This window comes from Emydura macquarii, unplaced genomic scaffold (assembly GCF_026122565.2).
Source record: "Emydura macquarii macquarii isolate MOO-44397 ecotype Brisbane River unplaced genomic scaffold, CSIRO-AGI_Emac_v2 contig_1451, whole genome shotgun sequence".
Lineage (NCBI taxonomy): Eukaryota > Metazoa > Chordata > Testudines > Chelidae > Emydura > Emydura macquarii.
In genome coordinates this window covers 10,175,998-10,193,421 of record NW_027131588.1, presented here as the reverse complement: position 1 = coordinate 10,193,421, position 17,424 = coordinate 10,175,998, and the positions used below count along the sequence as shown (strand labels likewise).

General features: G+C 38.8%; 1 long non-coding RNA gene across 1 annotated transcript in view; it reads right to left on the bottom strand.

Annotated features, from left to right (window-relative positions):
• LOC137156543 (uncharacterized) overlaps window positions 1–17,424 on the bottom strand; it is a 250,072-nt gene that overhangs the window by 157,965 nt on the left and 74,683 nt on the right. Inside the window, exon 2 of the long non-coding RNA XR_010920790.1 lies at window positions 3,251–3,373. This is a non-coding gene — a long non-coding RNA (uncharacterized lncRNA). The remainder of the gene's footprint in view (window positions 1–3,250; window positions 3,374–17,424) is intronic.

Sequence of the window (17,424 nt, the reverse complement as noted above, 5' to 3'; positions counted from 1 at the left end):
CTTTAGAGTGCTTGACTTTACAGTCTCAGTGGTTTTTTTTAGCACAGGAAATTACACCTCAAAAAACCTACGATTTTTAAACAACTTAAAAATTAAAGAACAAACAAAAAATGTAACCATGTGGCACAACATTGACCCTACACACACACACACACACACGTCATCAGCAGAGTCAGGGTTTTAGATCCACAGCATGGCCCTCTGCTGCTTGAGCAAACAGAGTAACTGGAAGCAGTTGAAAGCAGTTATTTTCTAATATACCTGCCACTAGAAGGTGATGGAGACACAAACTTTGCCAGGGGTTTCACAGCTGCTTGCTGACAGCAAAGGAAAGTTGAGACTCAGTAATAATGTGTTCCTAGATTACACAGTCCATAATATGTATATCAGATACATGCTGGTGCTGTGTGGTATAAATATTTTTATAGGTGAGCGCATGGGATGAGCATGTAAAAGCGGTAAGTTATTTACGCGGGTTATCTCAAACAAGTGCCAATAAACCCTTTATAGGGCACCATCACATATTATCTATTTGCCACGTATTTGAAAGGAAAATAACTTATTTGCAAAATACCTGAGGGAGTTTTAAAATGTTGTATTGCTACTTTCCCCCCCATATTCTTCCACCTGTAAAGCCAGGCATCTTAGTTACCATGAATCCACCTGTACCAGCTTCAAAGGGAAAGGAATACTTATGTATGCAGGGCCTGAATGAGCTCTCCCCTGACACCTAGCAATGAGCTGGGGATGAGGATTTCAGGAGCTGACCTTGTTTGCATGGGCACACCCACCCTACCTGGGTGCTCAGCATCATGGGGCGGCTTTACACAAATAATCGCTTTTGGTTGATGTTGAATCACATTGATGTTTGGCTGATGATGGATGACAGGTCACTTTGTTGCTGGGGGTAGAGATACTAAAGGGTTGTTTTCCTTGTTAGTTGAATCAACAGCAGGGCAAGAGAACTGTGCTTGGCATACTCTGATTGAGGGACTCGTCCTCAACTGAACTTCGCTCATAGGCAGGGAACATGGGGGCCAGAGCCCAGTGGAGTTGAGAGGGTGGGGACAGATACTTTTGCCTGGTGGTGTGGGGCCCTGCTTAAGGGTCCCAGATATTTGACTCTTCCTCTCTCCACTGTGTAAGAGCAGAGCTGATTAAGACGCAGTTGAGAATCTTGTTACATACCACAGAGCTGAAATAACTGATAACCAGATCTAATCATTAGACCTGCTTTGGGAGAGCATCTCTGATGCAAGAGATGCCCAGTGTGCATTAACAGTGAGGCTCCACCAATAACAGCTGAAATCACTGAGAGCTGTTTTAAGTCATGGGACTTCAAGACATCCCCGAGCAACGAGCTGCCAGCAGAGTGGCTGGCAGACAACAAGTGAAGGGAGGGGGCACGTTAAAGGAACTTTTGGTTTCTGTATTTAAGAACCTCATGCAAAAGGAGTTCTGAGAAGGAACTGTGGTTTAAAGATGCACAATTCCCTCCCTGCTCCCTTCTTGTTCCAAAGGGATTAGTAGTCTGCTGCTGGTCCTGCCAATATCCTGTCACTATCCACCTCTCTGTCAGCTCAGCATTGCACTGGGCACTTCCATCCATTCTTTGCTCACCTGCCTGGCTGTAAAAGATGAAATATTGATCACACAATCCCTGCTTTCCTTCCTGTGTCTGCAGTAGTGATGAGGGGAGGCTCCACAAGTGCATGGGAAGTGTTTTACCTTAGACCCTGGCATGGCCACACAAGACTGGGCCATAATATGGCCCTTCTTTTTTACACTGACTCACTTGCTGTGTATATTATATTTTATCTGTTAAATATATACATAGTCTATGTGAGCTACAGAACAGGTAACAGAGGTGGGCAGAAGCATCTGGGTTTGGATTTTGCAAAATCTTGTTAGCTGGAGCTTTGTTTTGGCTTCTGTTCCATTTTTGAACCACTAAAGTTGGTGAGAGGGAGTAGATAAAAGATTTCTGTTTTGGCCCATGTCTAGTATTTATTACTTTCCGTGTTTATTTTTGTGTGCTATAGACTAAGTTGAATTTGTGTGCATTTTCTGTTTCCTAGGACACAATGTTTTCTGTGGTTTCTGACGTTATTTTTTCTTCGACGTGTTTTCGACAGCAACTTTCCACTTATAACACCAAACTTTTGAAAACTCTAAAATTAGAACAGTGTAATGAAGTCAAAACTCATCATATGCAATGTGTATCAATTAAAAAGACCAAAATATTCTTCATAAGCAGAGACTTGCTAAACATAGTAGCTAACAGTAATACAATAGCATAGCAGTGTTAATTATGCTACTGGTTCAGTCACAATAAGTGTTGATTTTACAGCAGAAATAACTTTTATCAGAAAATATTAAAGCATCTGCAAGAGAAACACCTTTAAAAAAAGCACAGATCTACAAGAGCTCTTGATGCACTGATCTTAAAGGTCATGGGTATTATGTATGTTTTGCCATATTTGTTAGGCTTCATGGCTTTAATAAGGTGCAACCCAAAGATAAATGAAATTATAAATTCAATATACGCAATAAGAGCATATTCTAAACTCATTTCAGATGCCTAAGTCAGAAGAAATCAATATGTTTAATCCATTCCTGGGAGGACTGTGTACATAGTCATGAGAGAAAAAAAGTGTTAGAAATTGTAACTGATTACTTGCAAATCATTGAAAGTTGCCAGTAACAGTTGTTGCTAATAGAGGTAAGTGAAATATCAAGACAACATCTTCAAAACTGTAGACTTCCATTTGTCAAGAGATCCATTTCCTAATTACTGTCCCCCTTACCTTGCTTATCTTACCTTAAGGTGCTGTTCTGAAGCTTATCAATAAAAACCACCTTTGAAATGGGAACAAGCAGTTAACAAACAGATGCTTCTGAGAAAGTAGTTGTACCATCTCTTCACCAAAATGAGCTTGGACTAATAACTACTTTGAATATTCATCGCGAGAGTACAGATGTTAAAAAAAATTGTAGCCTACCTTTTTGTCCCATCAACTTATGTGATATTAATATTTTGTTACATCCCTATTGAGCATACCATGAGAATGCTGGAAAAATGGAATGAAATGTTCTTAACTTGCAACAAGATATCAATTAAGTTTGTACGCATTGCAAGATTTGAAACGAAAAGTACCTCCCAAAAGAATCATATTACTAATTACTGGTAGGTTAGAGGGACAAAAAACAGATTCTCGTACATGAATAAAAAACAGATAACTGAAAATACCTGAGAATCAGTGGCTATTGTTTTCTCCTGATTACTGAAGTTTCCACTTTCTCAGTTCTGAGCCCCAGTTATGCTCTGTTCAGACTTTCTCCCCCTTCAGGTTTCCAAATACCTTGATAAAACCTGCAAAATACAAATGCACAAGTAAATTTTTCCTTGGGGAATATCCACTGGAAATGCTGGTTCATTTTGTAAAACTTATTTTGGGGAAAAATTCTAATAAGATTTATCTGAGTAGAAACAGTTGTGTGTTGCTGTGAAACATTGCACTTCATATTAGTGACCTGATTGTACTCTGGTTTAGTCTTGTGTAAGTAATTTAGCTAGAGTCACTCAAATTACACCAAGTGTAGAACTGGCATGAGAAGACAATCAGGCACTTTATGTCTGTGGTCGCATCACCAAATGAAACTAACTGCCACATGTCAGAAAATAAGGATAATTTTTTAACAGGAAAAAGCACCAGGAATAAATTTAACAGGAACCTACTATCCACACATATTTGCTTTAGGTCAGATTGCCATTATCTGTCTCAACAGATAACAAATGTGCAACCTGTTCAAACAGTAACGGATGCAATCCAAGGACTGAATTACAGTGAAGTACAGGAGAACATTTACATGTAAGATGCCTTAGTACCGAAGAGACCAATCTCTCTCAAACACTGCACTTTAGCAGCCTATGGAATCCGGTGTTAATTCTTTGCTGTGTAAATGGAGGACTTTGGAAACTGATCGAATCAGCTAGTATATCCACTGCTTTTCACCACCATATGCTATTTTTACCAGATTCAGGGACATTCCCGATTTTAAAGAGAAAATTTCTTCCCAAGTGGTAGATGATAAACACCTTTTTTTTTAAGACTGCAACTACCTGCTTCTTCTTGAACTAGAGTGTCTTCAAAGAGTCTAGCATGGAGTTTGATTAAGAGCTAATAAAATACTGAGTTCTAAACAAATAATATGGGTCTATTGCAGTCACTGGATCTAATATACTACACTTTACATGCCCCATTACTTACATTGCACTGTACTGCACTACACACACACACCTCAAAATACTGCTGCTAAGATTCAGCTCTAGGAAAAACATATCAAACTAGAAGTCAGGAGTCCTGGGTTCTATTCCCGGTTAAGTCAATGAGCGACTGTAGTGATGTCTATGTAGCATTTTGGACTCCGCATCAGCAAGCCTCCCAGCCTTGGTCGATAGACTAAGGTTAACTGGGCTCACACTAGTGCTCTAAAAATAACTACGTAGACAGTGCTTCAAAGCTGCAACTTGGGCTTCAAAGCCTGAGCGTCAGCCCAAGAACTAGGTGGGCTCAATTTCAAAACACTGTCTACACACAGTTATTTTTAGAGTGCTAGCACGATCCTTGCTAGCCAATGCCTCTTAAGCTTGGGTGGGAGTCTCATTCCCTTTCACTCCACAATGCTGGGGGTCCTAATTGGTTCACAGCTTCTATATAAACCCAGCACAGGAATAAGAAGTGGTCCATGCAACTGGGAACTACCTTGCTCTGGACTATGTGCCTCTGCTTCCCTGGCAGCCCAACCTGGCCTGACTCTGGTTACTGACTCATGCTTCTGCTTTCAAATTTGTCTCCTTAGTCCAATCTCCTGGTCACCTGCCCCTATCTGCCTCTGGAGACTTGACTTTTGGTTTGCCCTCTGGCCTGTCTTGGACTTTGACCTCCTGGTATCTCACCTGGCCTGACTCCCAACTACTGCTCCTGCCCATGCCCCAGTCATGACACCCCTCTATGACTGGAGCGGTGTTAGTGGGCCACTACACCCAGAACGATCCCTTGAAATACACGTGTATTACTTATGCTAAACAGTCTGTTCTACCTTGTATTTAGCTGTGACACACTTGAGTACATTTCCCAGACAGGAAGAAGAGCTCTGTGTAAGTCTGAAAGTTTGTCTCTCTCACCAACAGAAGTTGGTCAAATAAAAGATATCATCTCACCCACCTACTCTCTCAAATCTTAAATATTGGAATTGCCATGAGACAGAAATGCCAATTTTCAGCCAGCCCTACATGGAATCCTACAATGCTATATTTTTAGTCACTTGTCAGAGTAGAACTGAAATGTGAGTCCTGTTTTATCTTCAGAACGTAGGGTTTACACAGCCTAATAGCAAGCTAGCATTTCAGCAGACTGAGCTGAAACCAACTGCCCTAAAAAGGCTGTCTGGTGACATAGCTAAAGGTTATATTCTGTAACTGATTCTTTTTTCAGTATAAAATGCACCTGTTTCACTGAAGACTATGTTTTACTAGGTAGTGTGTCTGTTTCAGTATGCAGTGTACACAGTATGGTTTTCTATGTGATGTATACTTTTCACACTGGAGTTTCTGAAGATGAGAGGATGAATTACATTCCCAATGGACCCTCATAAAGGTTAGATTCAAGAGGCAAGATTCAAAGAGGAAATATTCAGAACAGAACAACAGACAAGCTATTATTGTAATTTACCTGGAGTGTTTTTTAATAAAGTTGTTAATAAAAATCTATCCAAGTACTGAGAGATTTCAACTATGAACAATATGCATTGCAAGAAAAGAAAAATATCAGTCAAAGGTATATGCCTACGTAATTTGTATTTAAAAAATCCACAAGAGTTCTGCCTGAGAATTTGCTGTTCTTGTGTGGGGAATTTAAACAGAAAATAACTGGCCACCTAACCTGTTTAAACGTCTACGAGAATTCTTGCTTTGTGACGGTGTCTCCTTAATAGACTGAAGAGCAGAATAAGACAAAGATACTGCTTAGAACAGCTCTGCCCTTTCTGCAATATCTTTACAGTGCCATTTATTTTTTGTGCAGAATGTGCTTTATGTCCTACCTCGTCTTGATTTCACAACGTAACTGGAAATCTTTGTATTCAATAGCTAATATGATTCTACACAAGCCAATTCTTTGAGCATTTGGTAGGCAGCTGGAAAAGTAAAAAAGCTGACAACTGCAGGGTAAGCTGGGCCTACAAACAGTGTTAGTTGATGGGCTCCATTATGTCCTGTACTCTTTGTTCTTCCCTACAAATGAGGTAAGAGCAGATAGTGAGGTGCAACCATTTGCTGAAATAATGTGCGTGGCCCTATACATTGCGGCCATGTATTAACACCACAAAATAAGATTCCTCGTAGAGAAAATGAAACTCGATAAGAAAAGAACAATCCCAACAAAATGGTACACATATTTATAACCACACAACCAGGCTTATGGCATAATGCATTACAGCTTCACAAACAATCAATACAAATTATTGGATATAAAATTACTTTTTGATTACCACTGTGAAAATACAAGCTGTTTGAGTCATTTCTCATGCCATTATTGATTTTCCTCTACTTTTTCTATTGCATTTTTAAAGCACTCTGTGTCAATTTTTGAGTCTCCATTCTATAGTTAAATGCTAAGCAAATGCAAGAAGAATAAAGCTGAGAAGTTTTGGGGGGAAAGTTCTAAATACTTCTCACATTTTCCTTTGTGTAACAATCTGTTAAAGAGTCAAAAATATTTTCATAGTCAGACTGTACTTGTGAGCCACTAGAATGTTTCTAACCTCTTAACCCCTTCATTTATTTCATGTTATTAGCCTTTGCCATTCAGCAGCAGCTTCCATCATGTGGCACTTTGCTTCCTGCTGGTTCCCATAGCAATGGTCAGGTCATCTGTCAAATAACTGAGCAATACGCTATCGTCAGCCCTCAAAGCTGGTAAGTGGGTTGTTTTATTTTTCATTTGTCAAGATGTCAAACATTCAGCAACAAACAAGGCTCTTCCTGCACCTCCTTTCTCCACTGGGAGACTAGCTGGGGGTTAGGGATCAGGGCGGAGACTGTCAGGCCAATCCATGCTGATTTTATAGCTGGATTAACTGAACAGTCACACTGGGTCAGACCAGTGGTCCATCTAGCCCAGTATCCTGTCTTCCGACAGTGGCAAATGCCAGGTGTTTCAGAGGGAATGAATCAAAAAGGTAATCATCAAATGATCCATCCTGTCACCCATTTCCAGCCTCTGGCAAACAGCAATCCCTACCTATCTTGACTAACAGCCATTGATGGACCTATCCTCCATGAACATATCTAGTTCTTTTTTGAACCCCATTATAGACTTGGCCTTTGCAATATCCTCTGGCAAGGAGTTCCACAGGTTGACTGTGGGTTGTGTGAAGAAATCCTTCCTTTTACTTGTTTTAAACCATTTGGTGACCTCTAGCTCTTCTGTTACGAGGAGGAGTAAATAACACTTATTTGCTTTCTCCACACCAGTCATGATTTTATAGACCTCTATCATACTCCCCCTTAGTCATCTCTTTTCCAAGATTAAAAGTCCCAGTCTTATTAATCTCTCTTCATATGGAAACTATTCCATAACCCTATTAATTTATTTGCTCTTTTCTGTACCTTGTCCAATTCCAATATATCTTTTTTGAGATGATGCGACCAGATCTGCATACAGTATTCACGATGTGGACGTACAATGGATTTCTAAAGAGGCAATGCAATATTTTATGTCTTATTATCTCTCTCTTTCCTAATGATTCCAACATTCTATTAGCTTTTTTGATTGCCGCTGCACATCAAGTGGATGTTTTCAGAGAGCTATTCGCAATGACACCAAAATCTCTTTTGAGGGTGGTAACAGCTAATTTAGATCTTGGAAAAGTTCCTGGAGTGTACAAGGTTTCCACTGGATCTGGTGTTTAGCAGAATGGGAGCTGGCCAATAGACATAAAATGTCTATTGTCATTTCTCCCATGCATCTAGACAGTGGTGGATATGGGCATCTGTTGTTTTCTCTGTCCGGTTGAATAGCTATACATCTCCATCCTGCTACAGTTGTAGAGATGAACTCTACTGAATCAACTTGCTCCTCTTCTCTCACATTGCAAGGATGGATGTCAGGTTAGAATTTTTCCCCAAGTATATTTATACAGAGACAAAGTCGCTTCATGCACTATTGGAAGACACCTCTGGAGTGCAATGCAACAGCTATTTAACAAGCACACAGCAACACATTACACAATAGTTTAGGACAGACAATGGGAAAAGAACAGTGTCCATTTAAAACTTCAGGGTGAATAACTTATAGAAGAATATTATAATTACCTAGGCTATATATTTAGGCCAAGACACCAAGGCTAGTAACCCTACTCTTGCAAAACAAGAGGATACACAATCATGACAAGTGACATGGTTTTCTGGAGGGATGAGAAGGTATGAGATGGTATTAAATGAGGATATTGATAAAACAGGCATCAAAGAATTTTGGTAGAATGATAATTGATGGAACACAGTAATACTAGGGTAGAAAATACATAGGAATGACAGGGTAGGTAGGAATGTGGCACTATACGTGAAAGAAAGCACAGGAATCAAATATAGTAAAAATTTTAAGTGAATCAAAATGTATTATAGAATATCAATGGATAGAAATTCCATGCTTGAATAATAAGAGCATAGCAATAGAAATCTACTACTGACCAGGATGGTGATGATGATTGTGAAATATCCCAAGAAAATGAGGGATGCTACAAAAAAAAAAAAAAATTGGGGATTTCAGTTATTCCCATATTGACTGGGAACATGTCACCTCAGGACAGGATACAAAGATAACATTTCTAGACAGCATTAATGACTACTCCTTGGAGAAGTTAGTCATAGAACGCACAAGGGAAGAGGAAATTCTTGATTTAGTCCTAAACAGGGTACACAATCTGTCCAAGAAGTAAATATAGCTGAACTGTCAATAAGACGACCATAATGTTAATAAATTTAATATCCTTGTAGGAGGGAAAATACTAAAGAAGCCCACCAAAGTAGAATTTAACTTAAAAAAGGGGAGCCACACAAAAAGGAGGAAGCTAGTTAAACAAATCAAAAGGAACAGTCATAAGGGTGAAATGCCTGCAGGCACATGGAAACTATTTAAACACACCATAATAGAGGTTCAGAGTAAATGTATAGCCCATAATTAAAAAAGAAAACAAAACCGAGGACCAAAAAATGCCACCATGGCTAAATAACAGAGGGAAAGAGGCGGTTAGAGGTAAAATTGGAAGTGAAATCTAGTGAGGAAAATGAAAAGGAACAAACTCCAGCAAGCCAAGTGTAAAAGTATAAGTAGGCAGACCAAAAAAGAATTTTGAAGAGCAATTATCAAAAGACACAAAAACTAAAAGCAAATTTTTTTTTAAGTACATCAGAAGCAGAAAGCCTGCCAAACAAACAATCAATGGGGCCTTTGGATGATCAAGGTGCTAATGGAACACTAAAGGAAGATAAGAGCATTGCAGAGAAGCTAAATAAATTATTTGCATCAGCATTCACTGCAGAGGATTAAGGGAGATTCCCACACCTGAGCCATTCTTTTTAGGTAACAGATCTGAGGAACTGTCTCAGACTGAGGTGATAATAAAGGAGGTTTTAGAAGAAATTGATAAAGTAACTAGTAATAAGTCACTAAGACCAGATGGTATTCATCCAAGAGTTCTGAAGGAACTCAAATATGAAACTGCAGAACTACTAACTATGGTATGTAACCTATCATTTAAATACCAGCCTCTGTACCAGTTGATTGAAGGGCAGCTAATACAATGCTGATTTTTTTAAAAGGCTCCAGTGGCGATCATGGCAATTATAGGTGGGTAAGCCTAATATCAGTACCAGGCAAATTGGCTGAAACTATAGAAAAGAACAGAATTATCATTCACATCGGTGAATATGATATGTTGGGGAAGAATTAAAATGGCTTTTATTAAAAAGAAAATTATCCCTCACCAATCTATTAGAATTCTTTTTGGGGTAGGGGGTCAACAAGTATGTGAACAAGGATGATCCAGTTGATATACATACTTGGACTTTCAGAAAGCCTTTGAAAAGATTCCTCACCAAAGGATTTTAAGCAAAGACTTAAGTAAGCATTACAAAGGGATCTCACAAAACTGGGTGGCTGGGCAACAAAATGGCAGATGAAATTCAATGTTGATAAATGTAAAGTAATGCACATTGGAAAAACATAATCCCAACTATACGTACAAAATAATGGGGTCTAAAATTAGCTGTTACCACTCAAGAAAGAAATCTTAGAGTCATCATGGATAGTTCTCTGAAAACAGCTCAATGTGTAGCATCAGTCAAAAAAGCAACAAAAATGCTTGGGGGTATGGAAGAGCTTCCAAATGAGGAGATATTAAAAAGATTGGAACTGTTCTTCTTAGAAAAGAGACCCCTATGTGGGGATATGATCTTGGTAATAAAATAATGATTGGTGTGGAGAAAGTAAATAAGGGAATGTTATGTGAAGGAGTAAACACCACAAGAACCAGGGGTCACCCAATGAAATTAATAGTCAGCAGGTTTAAAGCTAAGTTAAGTAGCCCTTCTTCACACAATACTAAATCAACCTATGGAACTTGTTGACAGAAGATGTTGTGAACGCCAAAAGGACAACTGGGTTCAACAAAGGTTTAGATAAGTTCATGGAGGATAGGTCCATCAATGACTATTGGCCAAAATGGTCAAGGATTCAACTCCATGCTCTGAGTGTCCCTAAACCTCTGATTACCAGAAGATAGGACTGCACAACAGATTATCACTTGATAATCCCTGTTCTGTTCATTCCTTCTGAAGCATTTTACACTGGCCACTGTGGGAAGACCAGAAACTGGGCTAGACATTGGTCTGACCCAGTAACGCCATTCTTATATTCTAAAAATGGGGACATATTGGTAATCTGCATATTATATTAGGGGCAATGGGGATTTCAGTGAAAAAGTACCATGACAAAACTGTTCACTGAAGTCATATGGATTGTAGAATGACTCTTATTTAAGATTTGAATTGTTTTTTCTCTGTGGGGATGAGGGAGGGACACAAAGTGCACCCAAAGTTACACTGCATTGGCCAGAAGTGTAGAGATGACATTACCAAAGGATCCAGAAGTGAAAAGATAAAAAGCCTCTTTGCTTCTTTTTTAAGGACAGTGCTTACTGATCTCAACTTGTTGGGTGCTTGAAAAAGCATTCACTCAAAGGTTTGGTGCTGGTATTCAAATAGTAGTACCATGGAGATAAATATGAACAAAAAGCCAAATCAGCTAAATTTTGAATAAACAAAAATTTCACAGTAGTAGGGTTTTATTTATTTAGCTTTCCACCTAATAGATTAATTCATATCAAATAAGAACAGTAATAAATCATCAATAATTCCATTCCATAATGCACATTAAAGACAGATGCAACTGATGTTGCAAATTAATTTGCAAAGGCAATTGCTATATTTAAAGAATACTTATTATAAATGTATAGAAGCCATCTTAACAATTAAAAAACCTATCAAAATTCTCTCACTGAGTAAGTTAAGTAGGCAGCCAGCACCAGCTGAGTCACTTTTTCTCATTTAGTTTCTATAGCAAAGTGATCTTAAAGGAGTTTCAAGGTTACTTTAAATAAATGTATATATACATTTTGATAAAGTAAACAAAAGTTTATTTTTCTCCTTTAAATACGGTCAGTACTGATCCCTATTTTTGGCATGTGTCTGTGCACTTCATAACAATCCCAGAATCCTCCTGGGAATCTGACCTTATAAGCCATGAAATAGGTTTTAGCGTGGTTATTTATATAAGGACATTTGAACCCCACATGCTGTCAGTTGCTTCCTGCAGCCAGAGCAGCAACTCCCCCTGATTCTTCAACTTGTCAGCACAGTAGTCATTTCTTCCTTGTTTTTCTCCACTCACTATGACCAGTTTTTTGCCAAAAGTGCCTGAGTGGTCTGGTAGGTCAAAAGACACTTTGGTCTCCATTCTGCATTAAAATATTCTTCTGAACAGGGAAGGACATGCACTATTGGAACAACTTACCTAGGGATGTGGTGATTTCTCCACCATATAAAGTTTTTAAATCACAATTGGTCTTTTTCCTAAAAGATCTGCTGTAGCTCCACCAATTATGAGCTTCATGCAGGAATCACTTGGTGAAATTCTATGGCCTGTGTTACCCAAGAGGTCAGACTACATGATTATAATAGTGCCTTCTGCCTTAAACTTTATGAAAGTATTGATCTTCAGCACCAGGAGACCATGAAAAGAAAAGGAGTGGAATCTCCAGATTCCCATCTCTACTGTAAAAAAAAATCTGGAGGCACTGGATGGCATGTCATCATTCATATTTCATAGTGATAGCACTAAGGGAGGCTACTTCTTCCCAACAATTATTAGAGTGGATTAAATTCTGCATAGGAACATGCTATCTACTAGTAAGTATCCCATTCCCTGAAGGGATTTTTATGCTTTCAGCAAGACTTCTGACATCCTCCAATGCAAGCCTTTGGAATGTTCCCATTGTCAAAATACGCAGAGCTGCTACCTGGCGCTCGCTCACCACTTTTACACGAACATTACCCCCTTGACATGACCTCAAGATCTGATGCTGCTATTCAATCCTTGCTCAGTTAAATATCATCCTCATTCTCACTTCCTTCTGGGTTTGTTACTTGTGGGTGACAATGCGCTAACAAGTAAGAAGTTACTATAGTCATTTATAATTGTGGCTAGAGTATACTGCCATTACAGATGCTCCCTCAATGCTACATGTACACTTTTATTGAATTTATGTTCCATTCTGAGTGAGCAGAATGAAACAAGGGTGTATGGAGCTGTCTCTTTATACAAACTCTGTTCTAGACTTCCATGCCTCGAAATAAGATTTTCACATGAATACCAGGTATTTGTATACACTTATGAGCTGTTAGCTGGGCACATTCATGGAAAAATGTCTGATTTACATATGCACCTACTGTGAAAAAAGCAGTTCTCATGGCACTTGACTGGCTTGACTGGAAACAGAATGAACCAGGATTTTCATGAAAGATCCTGTGCAGTTCCCTTAATTTTCCTATCCAGTTTTTCAGGCTTTAGATTAAGCTTTGTATAAGAATCCATTCTGATGCTTAACTGCATTGAAATTTGGAATCTTCTGACCTTTGTCCAGCACTAATGGCTCATCTGCTAATGATCTTCAATTTACATTGAAGTGCTGCTATGTAAATAGTTTGAAAGAAAAAATACCAGAAAGGAAAGATTCTTCTTCGCTTACATTTCCTTTTAAATGTCTCTAATCATTAGCTAATTAACTACGGACAATGTAGAATGCCCTGTTTGTCTGAAAAATTATTTCAAATGTGTTTTTAAAAAGTATATCTGCCATTTTTCATTTCTTGTAGCATACAACTGTGCTTTTACTATGAAGATGTTCTCCATTCTGATTAAAAGACATGAGGGTTGGGTTTGATTGTCGCCAGAAAAAAGTTTCTACAAAGATTAGAAAATTCTCAGACAGTGGAATTCTCTGAACCAGAGAGTTAAAATAATTAACTATATTTCTAAATTGGGCAGGTGTTTTATCTAAAAGTATTCTCTCTCTCCCAGTCATGTCATGCCAATACAGATACATGAAGGAGCATGTGTTTAATTAGCATCCCACTGGAGTGATAACCTGGGAGAGAGTATAGGGTCAGCTCTTGGATGACAGTTTAAAAAAAAAAAATCTGTCAGCCAATGACATGATGGGACCATTGCCTAGAGACCAGGAAGAAAGCATGAGACACCCCCAGTAACTCTCCCAGCTACCGTCCCAAACAATCTGACCTTAGGGATTCCTGCACATCATCACCTTTCCCTTCCCCTCCACCAAAGCTCTGTGTGGATACAATTTAATCTCTGAAGCACCAACAAAGGAGAGAGCAGGCCAGGAGCAGTGGAAGTTTGCTCAGGAGGACAAGGAGCTCATTTAAACAAGCAACCCCCTCAATGAGCATTGAACCTCTGGATCATGTAGCAGAAATGGATCCCTTCTCCCAAACATATATACACCAAGGACATCATGTCAAATATTGGTCAGACAATATTTACACCAGCAGCTGGTTACCATGCTCCTTTATGCTACAACAATCTGGGGCCAGGATCTGGCCCTTTATTACCTAGAGATTTTTTGCGGGAGTTTTGTCACTGAGTTCAATGGAGCCAGGAGTTGTCCTAATCACTGAAGCTCTCTCCCTTTTGCCAATTTATTCTGTATCTGACCCTTAACAAGACTGGAAATTGAATTTTAGTATTTTATCATTGCCACAAGTGTATCCACAAGCATGGCCATTCTTTAAGATAAGGGTGGCAGTATTTAACAAAGGACACTCGAAGCTTAAGGACACACAAATCTTAAACTAGCAACTTGTGAATTTTTGCTGTTAAGGAACTAACGCTAATAGACAACTTTGCCATTTGACTTTATCTGTATTGGTCTCTTCGTCATCTGTGTTTGATTTCCTCTGAGAAGTCCCAGACATTCACCTGTGGTTTCAAAAGTGCACCACTTATCAGTAGTTTGGACTGGATTTTTATTTTTATTCATGGTTAATTGGTCACCTGCCCATTGCTTTGACCATGTCACCTCTCATCCCTGCACTGACTCCCCATTACCACATCAACCGTAAGCTGTTGTGTTCACTTTCAAGGCCCTTCACAGTCTATCCCCACCGTACCTAACATTTGTCATTCGCTATCGAGATGTCAACTCTTGCCTCTGACTGGCCAATTATGCCAGTCCCCATCATTCACTTATTACATTTTCAAACAAGCACTCCCATGCTTTCTCCCATGCTGCCCATTATGCTTGAGAGTTGCTTCTCATAAACATCCACAAATCTACCTCAATATCCTCCTTCAAATCCCTCCTGAAAAATATCCTTTTTGGTGAATCCTACAAAAAAAACAAAAAACAAAACCTTGACAATGATTAGGACACTGGTATGCAGAGACTGTCATATTAATCAATACTGTTTCCTTATACTCCCCCATCTCTTCTATCTGTCTCTTCTCTTCCTCCCTCCGTTGTCTCTTGTTTATGCTTTGTTCGTAAACTCTTTAGGTCAGGGACCATCTTTGTGTTCTGTGTTTGTACAGCGCCTAGCACAATGGGGTCCTGGTTCATGATGGGGGCTCTTAAGCACTCTGGTAATACAAATAAACAATAATAATAATACCTCCTGTGACAAAAAACTCATGTTCCCTTCATAGGCTTTGCTTATTGTGCCTATCTGATTTTCCAAACACATGCTGCAATGCAAAAAATTAAATTGCCTATAAAACAAATAGATTTATAGTGTTCCTAAGAGATTTGGGAGGGGAGGGAAACCTGTCACAATCAACTTAGAATCGGAAAATATTCAACCAACATGTCTGAATACCCCATACAATCACAGGTAACAACATCTTAGGAAGTTTTTCAGAAACAATTTTTTCAGTTTTCCCACTTGCTCTTTTCTCTGATCAAAAAAGGTGAGGACAAGAATTATGCATCTTTCTCTGACACCAGATTTTACTGTGACAGGTGATAACCCACAAGTAAAAATAAAGCATCATTATTCCTCTCCCATAAACAGAACTACCTTGTCTTAAAATCAAAGGCAAACTGCTTTTTGCCATGTACACCCTCTGTATCTCTCTCTCAACACACTGCCTGGCTGTCAGCTAATGCTGAAGTGTTAAGCTGCACATCTTTAGGCATCACTTGATCAAACTGAACAAATGGACAAAGTCAAAATCCTAAAACCACTGCACTGTGGAACAGCAGCATGGGTTTACCCAGTATAAATGTGTGTGTAACATATTACACTTCTATGACTTCTTGTTTTTAAACCTATTTTGCTTTGTACAGACTAGTTAGCTCTTGCATTCTCTGTTTCCAACCTTGACTGCTGAGGTCCTCCATATATTTAATGAAATCTGCTAATAAATCTCCAGTTCTCCTCGAGTAAGCAATCCTGCTGCAGACTCAGCGCTCTCTCCCTTGACTTTACTAGAGACCAAATAAGATTTGTGCTCTGACAGGGTAAGCATTTACTTTATCAGAAAGCATATTAGTGTGGGCATGTCTCAGCATAATGTGCACCAAAATCAGAGGGTATGACTAATTTGTTCTGCTATTAAGCAGATGATAAAACAATTTAGGCACATAGATAAGGGGCAGGGGCACTTTAAGAACTACATATAATGTACCTCATCCTGAATCTGTCAAAGTCTCAGAGCCTTTAATGTATTAAATGACATTTACAGGAAAGACAAGGCTTTGCCCAGAATTTAGAAATGTTTACCTAAGACAAGAGAAGATGATGAGAAGTAAGAGTTCTCTAGTAGTAGTCTCCAAGGCTCCAGCACTATGAACTTACTTGATTTTTGTTATGTAGTTGCATTAAGCTTTAACTGATCTCTTCCACACAAGAATACAAAGAGAGTAAAGAGGGAGAAAATGTAACTAGGAAATCTATTTAAACATCTGGAGAAAGGTTTTATTCATCATTCTTCACCAGTGGGATTATGTAAATTAAATGGCTGAGTCAAAAATAAGAAAATGTCAGATTTGTATAAATCCTATAGTTATTTAAAATGGGATGTGACAAATAACTGAAAACTGGTGAATATTGGTTGTCCTTGGTCCTTTGTTTTAAATGATCAAAGCTAATGAAAGGCCACTTCAGTTGGACAAGAAAATGTTGGTCTTGAAATCCCATTAAAAGCCTACTTATGCTCCCACAGCCATATTAACCATCTCCAGGTTTCACTTCAAATGTCTCCTTTATCTACTGAAAGAGAAGAATAGTGCTGTACCATAACTGCTTCTGCAAACTGTTAGTTTGTTAGGAGCTCTTTCATCCTGTAACTGTCATCGGTTTTCATTTATTATTTGTATTGCAGCATCCGCCCAGGACTCCATTGCACCAGGTGCTACACAAATACAACACCAGAAGATGGTCCTTGTTCCAAAGGTCTTACAATCTAATTCATAATAGTACTATTACTGCTAACATTAACAACATTGCTTCTAGAGCACTTTACATTGTTTTTGTGATTTACTAACGTTATTGAATAGTTGTAATGCAATAGCCTCCCAAAGGTTCCATTCAGAATCATGGCCTCTTTGTGTTTCCTGTAGGAAACCCAGGTCATTGTACAAACACATTAGAAGGCATTGATCCAAACAACTTACACATTAAAAGTGGACAAACAGTATCTCTACCATTACTGACTCTACTGCTTTTGAAAAACAAACAAACAAACAAACAAACAAACAAACCATACACAGACACAGACACACACA